The sequence below is a fragment of the Phocoena sinus genome, chromosome 3 (genome assembly GCF_008692025.1).
Source record: "Phocoena sinus isolate mPhoSin1 chromosome 3, mPhoSin1.pri, whole genome shotgun sequence".
Classification (NCBI taxonomy): domain Eukaryota; kingdom Metazoa; phylum Chordata; class Mammalia; order Artiodactyla; family Phocoenidae; genus Phocoena; species Phocoena sinus.
In genome coordinates this window covers 9,186,631-9,201,658 of record NC_045765.1, presented here as the reverse complement: position 1 = coordinate 9,201,658, position 15,028 = coordinate 9,186,631, and the positions used below count along the sequence as shown (strand labels likewise).

The following is a 15,028-nucleotide window of genomic DNA, read 5'->3' as shown; positions in this document are numbered from 1 at the left end:
ATGTATGCCACTCTCGCCTTGAGAATTTTATAGATTTCATTCTGAACCCATCTCAAGACTTGACACAACCCAGTTCAACAGATATCGAGTACCTTCTACCCACAGAGCTCTGTGCTGAACAATTCCAAAGATTCAAGTATCAATAAGAGAGAGAAGGACCTTGCCTTCGTGGAGTTCAGTACCTAGAGTGCAGGGAAAAGCTTAATGATCACAGTTCATTCATTCATTCTACTATGTGCCGGGTGTTTCCAAGTTCATGATCTTGTAAGCAGAGGAATTAGGAGCCTGGGATCTGGATTTGAACAGACCTGGGTTTCAATGTTGGTTCTGCCCTATTGACTTCATTATTTTCTTTCTGTGCCTCAGTTGCCTCCTCTATGAAATGGGTGCTGTGGTAAGGACCGATTGAGTGGATGCCTTAAGCCCCTTGGCCCAAGGCTGGGCTCATGGTAGTTGTGGGATAAATGGGGACTGGTCTCTGTGTAGGCCCTGAATGCTGTGTACAGCTGCTTGTCTGTATGTCTGCCTCCTAGTCCAGACAGATCCCCTTGAGTAAGAATGTAAGACTTGGAAAGAGGATAAACTGGACAGAGAACTAAAGAGAAAATGGGGTTCACTTGTTCTAAGGGGCTTTCGGGTCTCTAAGACAGAGACATAGAGAGGTCATCAATATAGAGGTTCACAGCTTTATAACAAATGCTAAAGGAACTTCTCTAAGGAGGAAACACAAGAGAAGGAAAAGACCTACAGTAACAAACCCAAAACAATTAAGAAAATGGTAACAGGAACATACATGTCAATAACTACCTTAAATGTAAATGGGTTAAATGCTCCAACCAAAAGACATAGACTGGCTGAATGGATACAAAAAGAAAACCTGTATATATGTTGTCTGCAAGAGACCCGCGTCAGACTTAGGGACACATGCAGGCTGAAAGTGAGGGGATGGAAAAAGATATTCCATGCAAATGGAAATCAGAAGAAAGCTAGAGTAGCACGTCTCATATCAGAGAAAATAGACTTTAAAATAAAGACTATTGCAAGAGACAAAGAAGGACACTACATAACGATCAAGGGATCAATCCAAGAAGATATAAAAATTGTAAATATTTATGCACCCAACATAGGAGTACCTCAATACATAAGGAAAATCCTAACAGCCATAAAAGGGGAAATAGACAGTAACACAATCATAGTAGGGGACTTTAACACCCTGCTTTCACCAGTGGACAGATCATCCAAAATGAAAATAAATAAGGAAACACAAGCTTTAAATGATACATTAAACAGATGGACTTAATTGATATTTATAAGACATTCCATCCAAAAACAACCGAATACACTGTCTTCTCAAGTGTTCATGGAACATTCTCCAGGATAGAGCATATCTTGGGTCACAAATGATAATTTTGAATTTAAGAAATTTAAGAAATTTAAGAAAATTGAAATCGTATCATGTATCTTTTCCGACCACAACGCTATGAGATTAGATATCAATTATAGGAAAAAAATCTGTAAAAAATACAAACACATGGAGGTTAAAGATTACACTACTAAATAACCAAGAGATCACTGAAGAAATCAAAGAGGAAATCAAAAAATACCTAGAAACAAATGACAATGAAAACACGATGACCCAAAACCTATGGGATGCAGCAAAACCAGTTCTAAGAGGGAAGGTTATAGCAATACAACCCTACCTCAAGAAACAAGAAACATCTCAAATAAACAACCTAACCTTACACCTAAAGCAATTAGAGAAAGAAGAACAAAAACCCCCCAAAGTTAACAGAAGGAAAGAAATCATAAAGATCAGATCAGAAATAAAAGAAATGAAAGAAACAATAGCAAAGATCAATAAAACTAAAAGCTGGCTCTTTGATAAGATAAACAAAATTGATAAGCCATTAGCCAGACTCATCAAGAAAAAAGGGAGAAGACTCAAATCAATAGAATTAGAAATGAAAAAGGAGAAGTAACAACTGACACAGCAGAAATACAAAAGATAATGAGAGATTACTACAAGCAACCATATGCCAATAAAGTGGACAACCTGGAAGAAATGGACAAATTCTTAGAAAAGCACAACCTTCTGCGACTGAACCAGGAAGAAATAGAAAATATAAACAGACCAATCACAAGCACTGAAATTGAGACTGTGATTAAAAATCTTCCAACAAACAAAAGCCCAGGACCAGATGGCTTCACAGGTGAATTCTATCAAACATTTAGAGAAGAGCTAAAACCTATCCTTCTGAAACTCTTCCAAAATATAGCAGAGGGAGGAACACTCCCAAACTCATTCTACGAGGCCACCATCACCCTGATACCAAAACCAGACAAAGATGTCACAAAGAAAGACAATTACAGGCCAATATCACTGATGAACATAGATGCAAAAATTCTCAACAAAATACTAGCAAACAGAATCCAACAGCACATTAAAAGGGTCATACACCATGATCAAGTAGGGTTTTTCCCAGGAATGCAAGGATTCATCAATATATTCAAATCATCAATGTGATATTAACAAATTAAAGGAGAAAAAGCTTATGATCATCTCAATAGGTGCAGAAAAAGCATTTGACAAAATTCAACACCCATTTATGATAAAAACCCTCCAGAAAGTAGGCATAGAGGGAACTTACCTCAACATAATAAAGGCCATATATGACAAACCCACAACCAACATCATTCTCAATAGTGAAAAACTGAAACCATTTCCCCTAAGATCAGGAACAAGACAAGGTTGTCCACTCTCACCACTATTATTCACCATAGTTTTGGAAGTTTTAGCCACAGCAATCAGAGAAGAAAAAGAAATAAAAGGAATCCAAATCGGAAAAGAAGTAAAGCTGTCACTGTTTGCAGATGACATGATACTAGACATAGAGAATCCTAAAGATGCTACCAGAAAACTACTAGACGTAATCAATGAATTTGGTAGAGTAGCAGGATTCAAAATTAGTGCACAGAAATCTCTTGCATTCCTTTACACTAATGATGAAAAATCTGAAAGAGAAATTAAGAAAACACTCCCATTTACCATTGCAACAAAAAGAATAAAATACCTAGGAATAAATCTACCTAAGGAGACAAAAGCCCTGTATGCAGAAAACTATAAGACACTGATGAAAGAAATTAAAGATGATACCAACAGATGGAGAAATATACCATGTTCTTGGATTGGAAGAATCAACACTGTGAAAATGACTATACTACCCAAAGCAATCTACAGATTGAATGCAATCCCTATCAAACTACCAATGGCGTTTTTCACAGAACTAGAACAAAAAAAATTACAATTTGTACGGAAACACAAAAGGCCCCAAATAGCCAAAGCAATCTTGAGAAAGAAAAACGGAGCTGGAGGAATCAGGCTCCCAGATTTCAGATTATACTACAAAGCTACAGTAATCAAGGCAGTATGGTCCTGGCACAAAAACAGAAATATAGATCAATGGAACAGGATAGAAAACCCAGAGATAAACCCACACACATATGGTCACCTTATCTTTGATAAAGGAGGCAAGAATATACAATGGAGAAAAGACAACCTCTTCAATAAGTGGTGCTGGGAAAACTGGACAGCTACACGTAAAAGAATGAAATTAGATCACTCCCTAACACCATACACAAAAATAAACTCAAAACGGATTAGAGACCTAAATGTAAGGTCAGACACTATCAAACTCTTAGAGGAAAACATGGGCAGAACATTCTACGACATAAATCACAGCAAGATCCTTTTTGACCCACCTTCTAGAGAAATGGAAATAAAAACAAAAATAAATAAATGGGACCTAATGAAACTTAAAAGCTTTTGCACAGCAAAGGAAACCATGAACAAGATGAAAAGACAACCCTCAGAATGGGAGAAAATATTTGCAAATGAAGCAACTGACAAAGGATTAATCTCCAAGATATACAAGCAGCTCATGCAGCTCAATATCAAAAGAACAAACAACCCAATCCAAAAATGGGCAGAAGACCTAAATAGACATTTCTCCAAAGAAGATATACAGATTGCCAACAAACACATGAAAGAATGCTCAACATCACTAATCATTAGAGAAATGCAAATCAAAACTACAATGTAATATCATCTCACACCAGTCAGAATGGCCACCGTCAAAAAATCTACAAACAATAAATGCTGGAGAGGGTGTGGAGAAAAGGGAACCCTCTTGCACTGTTGGTGAGAATGTAAATTGATACAGCCACTATGGTGAACAGTATGGAGGTTCCTTAAAAAACTAAAAATAGAATTACCATACGACCCAGAAATCCCACTACTGGCCATATGCCCTGAGAAAACCATAATTCAAAAAGAGTCATGTACCACAATGTTCATTGCAGCTCTATTTACAATAGCCAGGACATGGAAGCAACCTAAGTGTCCATAGACAGATGAATGGATAAAGAAGATGTGGCACATATATGCAATGGAATATTACTCAGCCATAAAAAGAAATGAAATTGAGGTATTTGTAGTGAAGTGGTTGGACCTAGAGTCCTAGAGATTGGACTTGAGGACACGGGCAGTGGGAAGGGTAAGCTGGGACGGAGTGAGAATGAGAGAGTGGCATGGACATATATACACAACCAAGTGTAAACAGATAGCTAGTGGGAAGCAGCTGCATAGCACAGGGAGATCAGCTCGGTGCTTTGTGACCACCTACAGGGGTGGGATAGGGAGGGTGAGAGGGAGACGCAAGAGGGAGGAGATATCAGGATATATGTATATGTATAGCTGATTCACTCTGTTATAAAACAAACTAACACACCATTGTAAAGCAATTATACTCCAATAAAGATGTAAAAAAAAAATACTGTGAACACATGTAAAAACACAGTATCCTGAAAAAATCTTATAATAAATTTCTTTTGTAAGAGAGAAAAAGTAGAGAGGTTCATGTTCCCAAGGATCAGTCAGCCCTTCACGCAACAAACACTGACACCTTCTATGCACTGGGCACTTTTCTAAGCACTGGGGACACAGTAGTGGACAAGAAAGACCAAAAAAACCTGCCCTCAAGTGGCTGGAAGTCTAATTTAGGAGAAAATACATAATTGTCAATAATGAACAGAGTGATATGATCCACCGGGCAGGGTAGGGGGTGGAGGGAATGGCTCTACATGAGAAGGTGACATCTGTGCTGAGATTGGAATGCAAGGAGCCAGCCATGGCAAAAGCACTCCAGGTGAGGGAATAGCAAGTGCAAAGGTCCTAAGGTGAACAAGTGCTTGAAAAAGCAGGGAACAGAAAAGTGGCTAGTGAGCCTTGGCCAAAAGTGAGAGTAATCATGGTAAAAGTGTAGGCAGAGAGGAAAGTGATAGACCCTACCTGGGTGGAAGCAGTTGAGAGAGCCTGGAGAAAAAGTGCACAGACACTGTCGAAAGAACCTTGCGGTGTTGAAAGGACAGACTTTTGGAGTGATGATGGCAGAATAAAAGATGGGAGGCAGGGCTTCCCTGGTGGCGCAGTGGTTGAGAGTCCGCCTGCCGATGCAGGGGACACGGGCTCGTGCCCCGGTCCGGGAAGATCCCACATGCCGCGGAACTGCTGGGCCCATGAGCCATGGCCGCTGCGCCTGTGTGTCCGGAGCCTGTGCCCCGCAACGGAGAGGCCACAACAGTGAAAGGCCCGCGTACCACAAAAAAAAAAAAAAAAAAAAAGATGGGAGGCAGCAGTGGGCAAGATGGTGACTCCGGGGGGACGTTTGCTCACAAGCTGCTTGGGTTCCAAAGACTCACATGGAAAATCTGTTAGATCATAAGGGACACCATCTCTTGGGGGGAGGTGGGGGCGGTGGCCTCCCCAGGCCCTCCGTGGCTGGCTGCAGCCAAAGCTGCTAATTTAAAAGACAAAAGGAGGGTCTTTCTGCACTAAAAACCAGCTAGCTGCACTGAAAAAGAAGCTCCCCGGGACCAGACCTATTTTTTTTTTTTAATATCAACTAGGCTAGCATTGTCCAACTGCCTCCCTTGAAAAAGAAGAAAAAAAACAGTGCTCTGATTCCCAAGCAGGTCTTTTTTAAAGGCCAAGTTTCAATTTAATTGTGATGTCTTAACAACCTGCTATCCTTTTATTTTTTTAACTTAGTGTAAACTAAGGCCTCTTGATGCCTAAAGGTTTACCCTCCTCAGGACAATACCAAACTGTTATCAAGCCTTACTACGGGCCTGCTCTGTTCTAAATGGCCTGCTATATAATAATGCATTGAATTTCACCTTTGTCAGAATCCCAGAGGCGGGTGTTAATGTTATCCCCTCGTTTACAGATGAGGAAACTGAGGCAGAGTAGAGAATAATGCCCCTCCTCCAGAGTCACAAGAGTCAGTGAGGGTCAGAGCCGCAATTTGAACTCCTGTCATCTGGCTCCCAGCCCAGGAATTCAACCACACCCCAGACCAAAGACAGCCGGGCCCCACACTTGACCCCAAGATCCACCTGAAACCCTTCAGCCCTCCTGGGAGCCATTCAAGCCCTGAGACCCGTCGTCTTTCCCAAGCGCTTTGTGCATGAAAAAGGAAATCGCCATATATGTAATGACTATTATATGATGACAATTGGATTCTAGATTTGGGGCTGCCTTCCATTTCTCAGACCACCGCGAGCAGGAAGGGAGAGGCCAGGAAGTGGAAATGGGGAAGGGTTTGCTGACCGCTTCCCCGACCTCCGCTGTTCTGCGCTCACCGGACTCGGGAGCCACAGTGCCACCTGGTGGCTAGTTGTGGCAGTTGCAGGTAAGAAGAGGTGAACTCAGGGGAGTGTGGGGTCCCCCTGGCCTCTGTCTCCCCACGCAAAGACCAAAGTTGGCTGCCTATGGAACACTTAATCTGTGCCAGGAGCTGTTCCAGCCCAGGGGTGCTCAGAATTCTTCTGCAAAGGGCCTCAGAGTAAATTTTTTTGTTATTGCAGGCCAGCCTCTGTTACAAAGACCCAACTCTGTAGCTGTAGCCCAAGTAGCAACAGTCTGCACACAAACCCACCCGGCTGCATCCCGATAAAACTTCATGGTTACTGAATTTTGAATTTCATAGAATTCTCACATATCAAGAAATATTCTTCTTTTTATTGTTTTCAACCACTTAAATATGTAAAAACCTTTCTTAGCCCGTGGGCCATACAAAAACTGGGGTCCAGCTGGATTTGGCCCCCTGACTTTAGCTTGCTGACGCCTGTTCTAGAAGCTGGGAACCTAGTAAAGAACAAACCAGAGAAAAATTCCTGCCCTCGTGGAGCCAGTGGAGAGAATACAGATAATCAACAAAATAAAAGCCAGATATATGATACCTATGAGTTGGTCATTGGTGCTAATGAGGACAATACAGTAAGGCAGGGGGAGTTGACATGTATAGGGCCTGAATTTTAAATAGGTTGGTGAGGAAGGGCTCACCGAGGAGGTGACCTCTAAGTAAAGGCTAGAAGGAGGCAAGGAAGGAGCCATGTGGGTATTTGGGGGAAGAGTATTTCCAGTAAAGGGAACAGCCAGTGCAAAGGTCCTAAGGCAGGACAACCCTGATGCGTTTGATGAACACTGAGGAGACCCATGTGGCTGGAGCAAGGAAGCAAGGTAGAGGGTGAAAAGAAGTGAGAGCAGGGAGGTGACAGGCAAGGTGACAGGGACTTGAGGACCTTGGGGAGGACTTTAGTTTCTACCTGAGTGAAGTGGAAGCCATAGCAAACCTAGGGCAATCTCAACAACCACTGAGGTCACCTCCAGGTTAAACATCTCTCTTTGGGGTCCAGTGGCATTAATCATTTTACCAACAGTCTCATATAATCCTAAAGAATCCTAATTTTCCCACTGAAAACCATGGAACTGTTCTGTTGGGTGTTGAAGATGGAGGCATTGGAGGGGATGGGCAGAGAATAAGTGGGGAAATTGATTCACTAGAAGAATCAGTGTCTCCTTCCTCACCTTGCATATCCCCTCCTCTCAGCTCAGGCTCTGGGGACCAGACAATTCAGGCCACCACCCTCAGCCCCAGCTGGTGACCTGCAGGATGGCTAGACCTGAGTCCCCACATCCTAGAAATGGCCAGTTCTGACCTAGGAGTCGAGATCATGCCTTCCCTGTCCTGGCTGAGCCTCCAGATGCCTTGGTAACCCCTGAGAACTGTTTGCCCATCTGCATAAGGAGCAAAATAATAGTAATAATAATAATAACAGCAACAGTACCTACCCAAGCTGCTTCATGATTCTGTCGCGTGCATGCAGTAAGACAAGAAACTTAAAAACATTTTGGAAAACAAAGACACGCCACACCATCTTATTTATAACAATGGGGATGAGGATTAAATAAGTTAATATATATAAAGGGCTTGGTGCTGTGCCCCACACATAGTAAGTGCTCCATAAATATTGGATATTACCATTATCACCTCGGCGTATTATTCATGATACACATTGCAGTTCGCTTAGCTCTCCTCTCTCCACCCTCCATTCTCCCGCCCACGTCCCCTATTTGATGATGATGATGGTGGCAGCTCAGAACTGGCTGCTCAGACCATGGTCCACCGACAGCAGCATTGGCTCCAGCTGGGAGCTTGTTAGAAAGAAATGCAGAGTCCCAAGCCCTACCCAGACCTGCTGAGTCAGAATCTCCATTTAACAAGACACCACCCCCCCTTCAGGTGTTCCAAAATGCATTAAGGTGTGAGAAGAACTAGCCTGGAAATTTCTTCCTCAGGGAGGCCTTCCCGGCTCCCCCCAGACTCTTGCTCGGCCCTTTCAGGGCACTATTCCTGCTTGTCACTATTTGTTTCGTGTTGGTTTTTCCTACTGAGTGGAGAGTGTCATTCTGGAAAGAGCGGACTATTGACTGATGTGTTCCCAAGGCCCCACACGGAGCTGAGAACAGAGGTAATGTCCTAAATATTGGTGTAAGGAAGAATGGGGGAGAGGAAGGGAGGGGTGAAGGGGTGAAGAAAGGTGGTAGGGTAGGCGGAGAAGAGAAGGGAGGGAGGAGGGAAGGGGATGAAGGGGAGAAGGGGAGGAAGGAGGGGGATAGAGAAAGGAGGGAGACAAAGGAGAGGAGGGAGATAGATGGACAGAGGAAGTGGGAGAAGAAAGGAGAAAGGGAGGGAGGAGGGAGAGGGATGGAGAGTAGGAGAGAGGGAGGGGGATGGAGAGGAGAAGGGAGAAAGGGAGGGGGATGAAGTGGAAAGGGGGAGGAGGGAGAGGAGTGAGAGGAGGGAGGTAGATGGAGGGAGAATGGAGGAAGGGGAAGGAGATAGGGATGCAGGAATGAGGAAGGGAGATAGAGTGCATGGAGAGGAGAAGGGAGGGAGGAGGGAAGGGGAAGGAAGGAGGGAGAAGTGAAGGGGAGGAGGAGGGAGGCAGCATCTCCTCACTCAACTCTTCGTGCAAGAACCTCCAAAGTGGGTTAGGTGCACCCCCAGTGAGTACATCTGTGAAAGTATGGAACCAAATTCTTGAACTTCCATGTCTGCTACTGTTTCATCTACAATGAAGCACTGGACTTTATTAAGCCTTCATGTATGGTTGACTAAATCCACTTAGCTGCTTGGCAGCAACCCTCCCTCATTCATTCTCATCTGGTGCCTTCATTCGACAGATATTTACTGAGTGTCTATGGGTGCCAGCCTCGGTCTCAGGCGCTGGGGACACAGTCGAGCATCCTTGCCAGGGACGTTCTAGTGGACAAGACAGACAAGAAACAGGATAAAGAACCGTGTCGTGGTGATGCACTGTGGTCTCCTGAGACCTGTGTAAATGGGTTGATGGATAGGGATATTGGCTGGTGAAGTGGAAGATCCCTGCCTGGAAAGAAAGGGTTGAAGGAAATAGTAACAAGAGCAGAAAGGAACAGTGAGAAATGGCAAAGCTGGGACTCTGTCCCCTCCTGGTACCAGGACTCCATCAGTCACAGGAAGAAATAGAAACCATAGTGATCTCATTGAGTCTGTATCAGAAGATGGCCAAAAAACGTTCCAAATTCTCATGAAGACATTTTGCAATGTGGAGCCATGTTCACTATGGTTAGCTTCATCTTGGTGGGCACTGTGCCTGGGTGGGATTCCTAAGGATAGGCAAAGCCGCTATAGTTAACAGGATTTGAAAAAATAAAGTTTCAAACAGACGATTCAGAATGGGGCATATTCTATAGGACAATTGATGTGGTTTATTCTATGATAAATCACAGCGGGATAGGAGAACGTGAGGGGTGGGAGAGAGAGAATCCTTGTAGACTAAATAAGACTGTAGAATTACCATATGATCCAGGAATTCAAGTTCTATGTATAGACCCAGAAGAGTTGAAAACAGGGTCTCGAATATATATATATATATATATATATATATATATATATATATACATACCCATGTTCACAGCAGCATTAGTCACAATCTCCAAAAGAAACAACTCAAGTGTCCATCAGTGGATGAACGGATAAACAAAATGTGGTCCATCCATAAAATGGAATAGTATACAGTCTTAAAAAAGAAGGAAATTTTGACACATGTGACTCCACAGATGAACCTCAAGGGCATTATGCTAACAGGACAAACACTGTATGATCTCACTTAAATGAGGTCCCTAGAGCAGCCAAATTCATAGAGACAGAAGGTAGAATAGTGGTTGCCAGAGGATGTGGGGAGGGAGGATTGGCTGTTAGTGTTTAATGGGGACAGACTTTCAGTTTCCCAAAATGAAAGGAGTTCTGAAAATGGATGGTGGTGGTGGTTGAACAAAATGTGAATGTACTTAATGCCACGAGCTGCACACTTAAAAATGGTTAGAAGGGTAAATGCTATGTTATATCTATTTCACCACAACTTTAAAAAAGAGATATGGCCACCAAATGCGAGACACAGACTTTCCTGACTCAAAGAAATCAACTGTAAAAAAAAAACAAGCAGGGAAATTTGAATGTGGGCTGGAAATTAGGTGATGTAAAAATCATTGTTGGGCTTCCCTGGTGGTGCAGTGGTTGAGAGTCCGCCTGCCGATGCAGGGGACACGGGTTCGTGCCCGGTCCGGGAAGATCCCACACGCCGCAGAGCGGCTGGGCCCGTGAGCCATGGCCGCTGAGCCTGCGCGTCCGGAGCCTGTGCTCCGCAATGGGAGGGGCCACAACAGTGAGAGGCCCGCGTACCGCAAAAATAAAATAAAATATATTTTTTAAAAAATCATTGTTGGGCTTCCCTGGTGGCGCAGTGGTTGAGAGTCCGCCTGCCGATGCAGGGGACGCGGGTTCGTGCCCCAGTCTGGGAAGATCCCACATGCCGCGGAGTGGCTGGCCCGTGACCCATGGCTGCTGAGCCTGTGCGTCCGGACCCTGTGCTCCGCAACGGGAGAAGCCACAGCAGTGAGAGGCCCGCATAGCGCAAAAAAAAAAAAAAAAAAAAAAAAAAAAAAAAAAAAATCATTGTTAATTTTGTCAGTGTGATATTAGTAGGAAAATGTCTGTGTGCTTTAGACATGTAGTCTGAAGTTTGTAAAATCATATAAGGTCTGGGATTTGCTTTAAAATAGCTCAGAAAATAGGAAAGGAAAATGGATTTATGATGTAAGTCTGACAAAATCTTGATAATTAGTGTATTTGGGTGATGGGTTTGTCGGGTTCACTGTGCTCTTCTCTCTGCTCTTAGTGTATTTGAACATTTTCAGAATAAGAGATCTGACAAAACACAGTTTTGAAAAGTGATGGCAAACTTCTAAAACACGATAGTGGGGGGAGGGGGAAGGGATAAATTAGGAGTTTGGGATTCACATATACACACTACTATATATAAAATAGACAACCAACAAGGACCCACTGTATAGCACAGGGAACTCTACTCAATATTATGTAATAACCTATAAGGGAAAAGAATCTGGAAAACTATATATATAATTACATATATAATCACTTTGCCGTACACCTGAAACTAACAAAACATTGTAAATCAACTATACAATTAAAAAGTAAAATAGGGGCTTCCCTGGTGGCGCAGTGGTTGAGAGTCCGCCTGCCGATGCAGCGGACACGGGTTCGTGCCCCGGTCCGGGAAGATCCCACGTGCCGGAGCGGCTGCACCGGTGAGCCATGGCCGCTGAGCCTGCGCGTCCGGAGCCTGTGCTCCGCAACGGGAGAGGCCACAACAGTGAGAGGCCCGCGTACCGCAAAAAAAAAAAAAAAAAAAGAGTTTGAGTTTGGGACTCCGACAGGTTGGGGTTCGCATCTCAGTTCTGCCAGTGTCTAGCAAGTTACTTCGCCTCTCTCAGCCTCCCTTTATTCATCTGTAAATTGGGGATAATGTAGAATCTACAGCATGGCAGAGTTATGACAAGACAACAAGATCAAAAGTGTCTGGCATACAGTAGGTGCCCAATAAACATTAGCTGCCATTATTATTAGAAATTATAGTTATCATTTTCCTTGGGCAACAGGGTTTTTAAATTCTTTGTGACACTTTTCCTTATCCTAAAAATCTATTTTCAGTGGGTATGCAGAAATAACTCACTCTAACCCCTTAAAGAAGCCTCATTTTCTGCAAGAACTAATCAAATTTCTTTTTCAAAAGAAAATAAAAGGGGCTTCCCTGGTGGCGCAGTGGTTAAGAATCCGCCTGCCAATTCAGGGGACACGGGTTCGAGCCCTGGTCCGGGAAGATCCCACATGCCGCGGACAACTAAGCCCGGGCACCAGGACTACTGAGCCTGTGCTTTAGAGCCTGTGAGCCACAACCACTGAGCCTGTGTGCTACAACTACTGAAGCCTGAGCACCTAGAGCCCGTGCTCCTCAACAAGAGAAGCCACCGCAATGAGGAGCCCGCACACCTCAACGAAGAGTAGCACCTGCTCACCACCACTAGAGAAAGCCCACACGCAGCAATGAAGACCCAATGTAGCCAAAGAATAATTAATTAATTTTAAAAAGAAAGAAAATGAAAGGAAACAGGAGGTGAATGGGAAGGGAGGGGAGAGAGAAGGCGAGTCCTGGAGAGGGGATAAGAGAGGAGTGGTATTTAGCATTGCAGCTGCAGGTATTAAGTGCACCCTGGTTATTTATGAAATGATGGGTGGGTGGATGGATGGATGGATAGAAATATGGACAGGCGAATGGATGTAAGGATGGATGGGAGGATAGATAGGGAGATGGATGAATGGATAGATGGATAGAAAGATGGGTGAGTAAATGTGTGCATGGAAGGATGGATGGATGCATGGATGCATGGATGGATGCATGGATGGAAATGTGTGCAGGTGAAGGGATGGATGGATGGGGAGATGGACGAATGGATAGATGGATAGAAAGATTGGTGAGTGGATGGATGGATGGATGGATGGATGATTGGTGAGTGGATGTGTGGGTGAGTGGATGGATGGACAGGTGGGTGGGTGGCTAGATGTGTGGATGGAGAGGAGAGATTGTCAAAAGGAAGACAGCATGGGGGAAAAAAATAAAGCTTGGTCACCACGTTGCCTTTCTATATGATGCCTGAATATGCCACCAGATGTCAGCCTAACCTCAGGAAACCACCTCAGAGGCCACATTGACTCCACCTTTCTCACCTAACCTGAAGCCCTCCAATTCAAAACGAGCACTGGCTCCTTTTGATAATAGTTTTCTTTGCACTCTGTACTTACACACTCCTCACCACACACTCCAACCCAACTGGCATTTATAACCCAGTTCCCCTTCCAGCAGACAGAAGGAAGCCTGGTGAAGAACATCGTTCGCTACCTGGAGGTCAGACTGGCTGGCGTGAAGTGGGTGGGAGAAGGGATTTCCGGGTCTCCAGGAGTGATTAGTGTCCTTGTCAGCCTCAACTCCAAGAGCCCTAAACTCATATTCACATCCCACTTCCCTGCTGTCTGCCCAGGAATCCACTCAGCTCTGAGCCTTGGCCAAAGAAGCTCTTGAGAAAAAGAAAAAGAAAAAAGTACCAGCTCTCCTCCATACGGGGGGACTGAGCCTTCACACAAAACCGCCTTCAACCCTCCAACAGCCTAGAAAGAGAGACTTCAGGGGTGGTGATCGAGCCCAGAGAGGTCACTTGCCCAAGATTACACAGCAGAGCTGTCTCAAAGCCCACCCTTCCACCCTATGGTGGCTCCCAGGAGAAGACCCACTTTGGGCGTCACTGGCAAAGAGAAAGGGGTCCCAGGACCAGAGTCACCGAGTCATCACATTCTCCCAACCTGGCACCCACACCCTGCCCACCCCACTTCTCAGGTTTAGGCTCAGGCTTGAGGTGGAAGTGTGATTCCCGCTTCCCCACCCCACCCCCCACCACCAGAAAGTGGCATTTCTCATCCTGGTTCGGAAATGTCCATCCCATTGGAAAGATTTGCCAACCCCTCTGAGTGGACACTCACGGGACCCCGGAGCAGAGTCCTGCGAGCGCGCCCCCGCCACGCCCACAATTAACCCCTTTGTTGCTGCCCCGTGGGTGCCCCAGGGGTTCACAGAAGGGACTCCAGGCAGCGGGTATGGATCAACAGGCTGGGAAGGAATTTGAGATTTGAGATTTCAGCAGCCAGCCCAGCCGTATGAATCCGCCCCCGCACGCCAACCCCCACCTCCGCCACCCCGCCGCAGAAGCTTGTCAGAAACAAGCGTTACCTGACCCCAAGAGACCCCGTTTACTGCTCCCCAACCCGGGTCCCCGTCCCGGGCTGGGGCTGGCCGTCCACCCCATGCATACTCACTCCCATTCTTTCCTCCTGGCCTGGGGGGTGCTGTGGATTTTGTGCGCCTGGTGGGCCAAGATGACATCCCGGTGGTCCACCACGCCGCCCCGCCGCTTCAGGGGAGGGCCCTTGCAGCCGCCGCTCATCAGGTGGGTCCGCGAGTCCTGAGGGATGCTGACTGTGCCCGCGGGGGCGCCGTCCGTACCTGCAGGCCCCAAGCCGCGGTCGTGCAGGGCATCATAACTGCGGGGCGAGAACATGGGGTCCGGGACCCGGGAGGACTTCGACATCCATGGGCCTCACGCAGAAATCCCAGGGTCTTCTGCCTCCAGCCCGGGATGAAACTAGAGGAGGAGAGAGAAGAGAGCGAGAAAGAG

General features: G+C 45.3%; 1 protein-coding gene across 1 annotated transcript in view; it reads right to left on the bottom strand.

Annotated features, from left to right (window-relative positions):
• Positions 1-14,737, bottom strand: part of CACNA1A (calcium voltage-gated channel subunit alpha1 A) — a 312,111-nt gene extending 297,374 nt beyond the window's left edge. Inside the window, exon 1 of the mRNA XM_032627805.1 lies at positions 14,670-14,737. The gene's annotated coding sequence lies outside the window, so the exon portion shown is untranslated. The remainder of the gene's footprint in view (positions 1-14,669) is intronic.
• Positions 14,738-15,028: the final 291 nt, after the last annotated feature.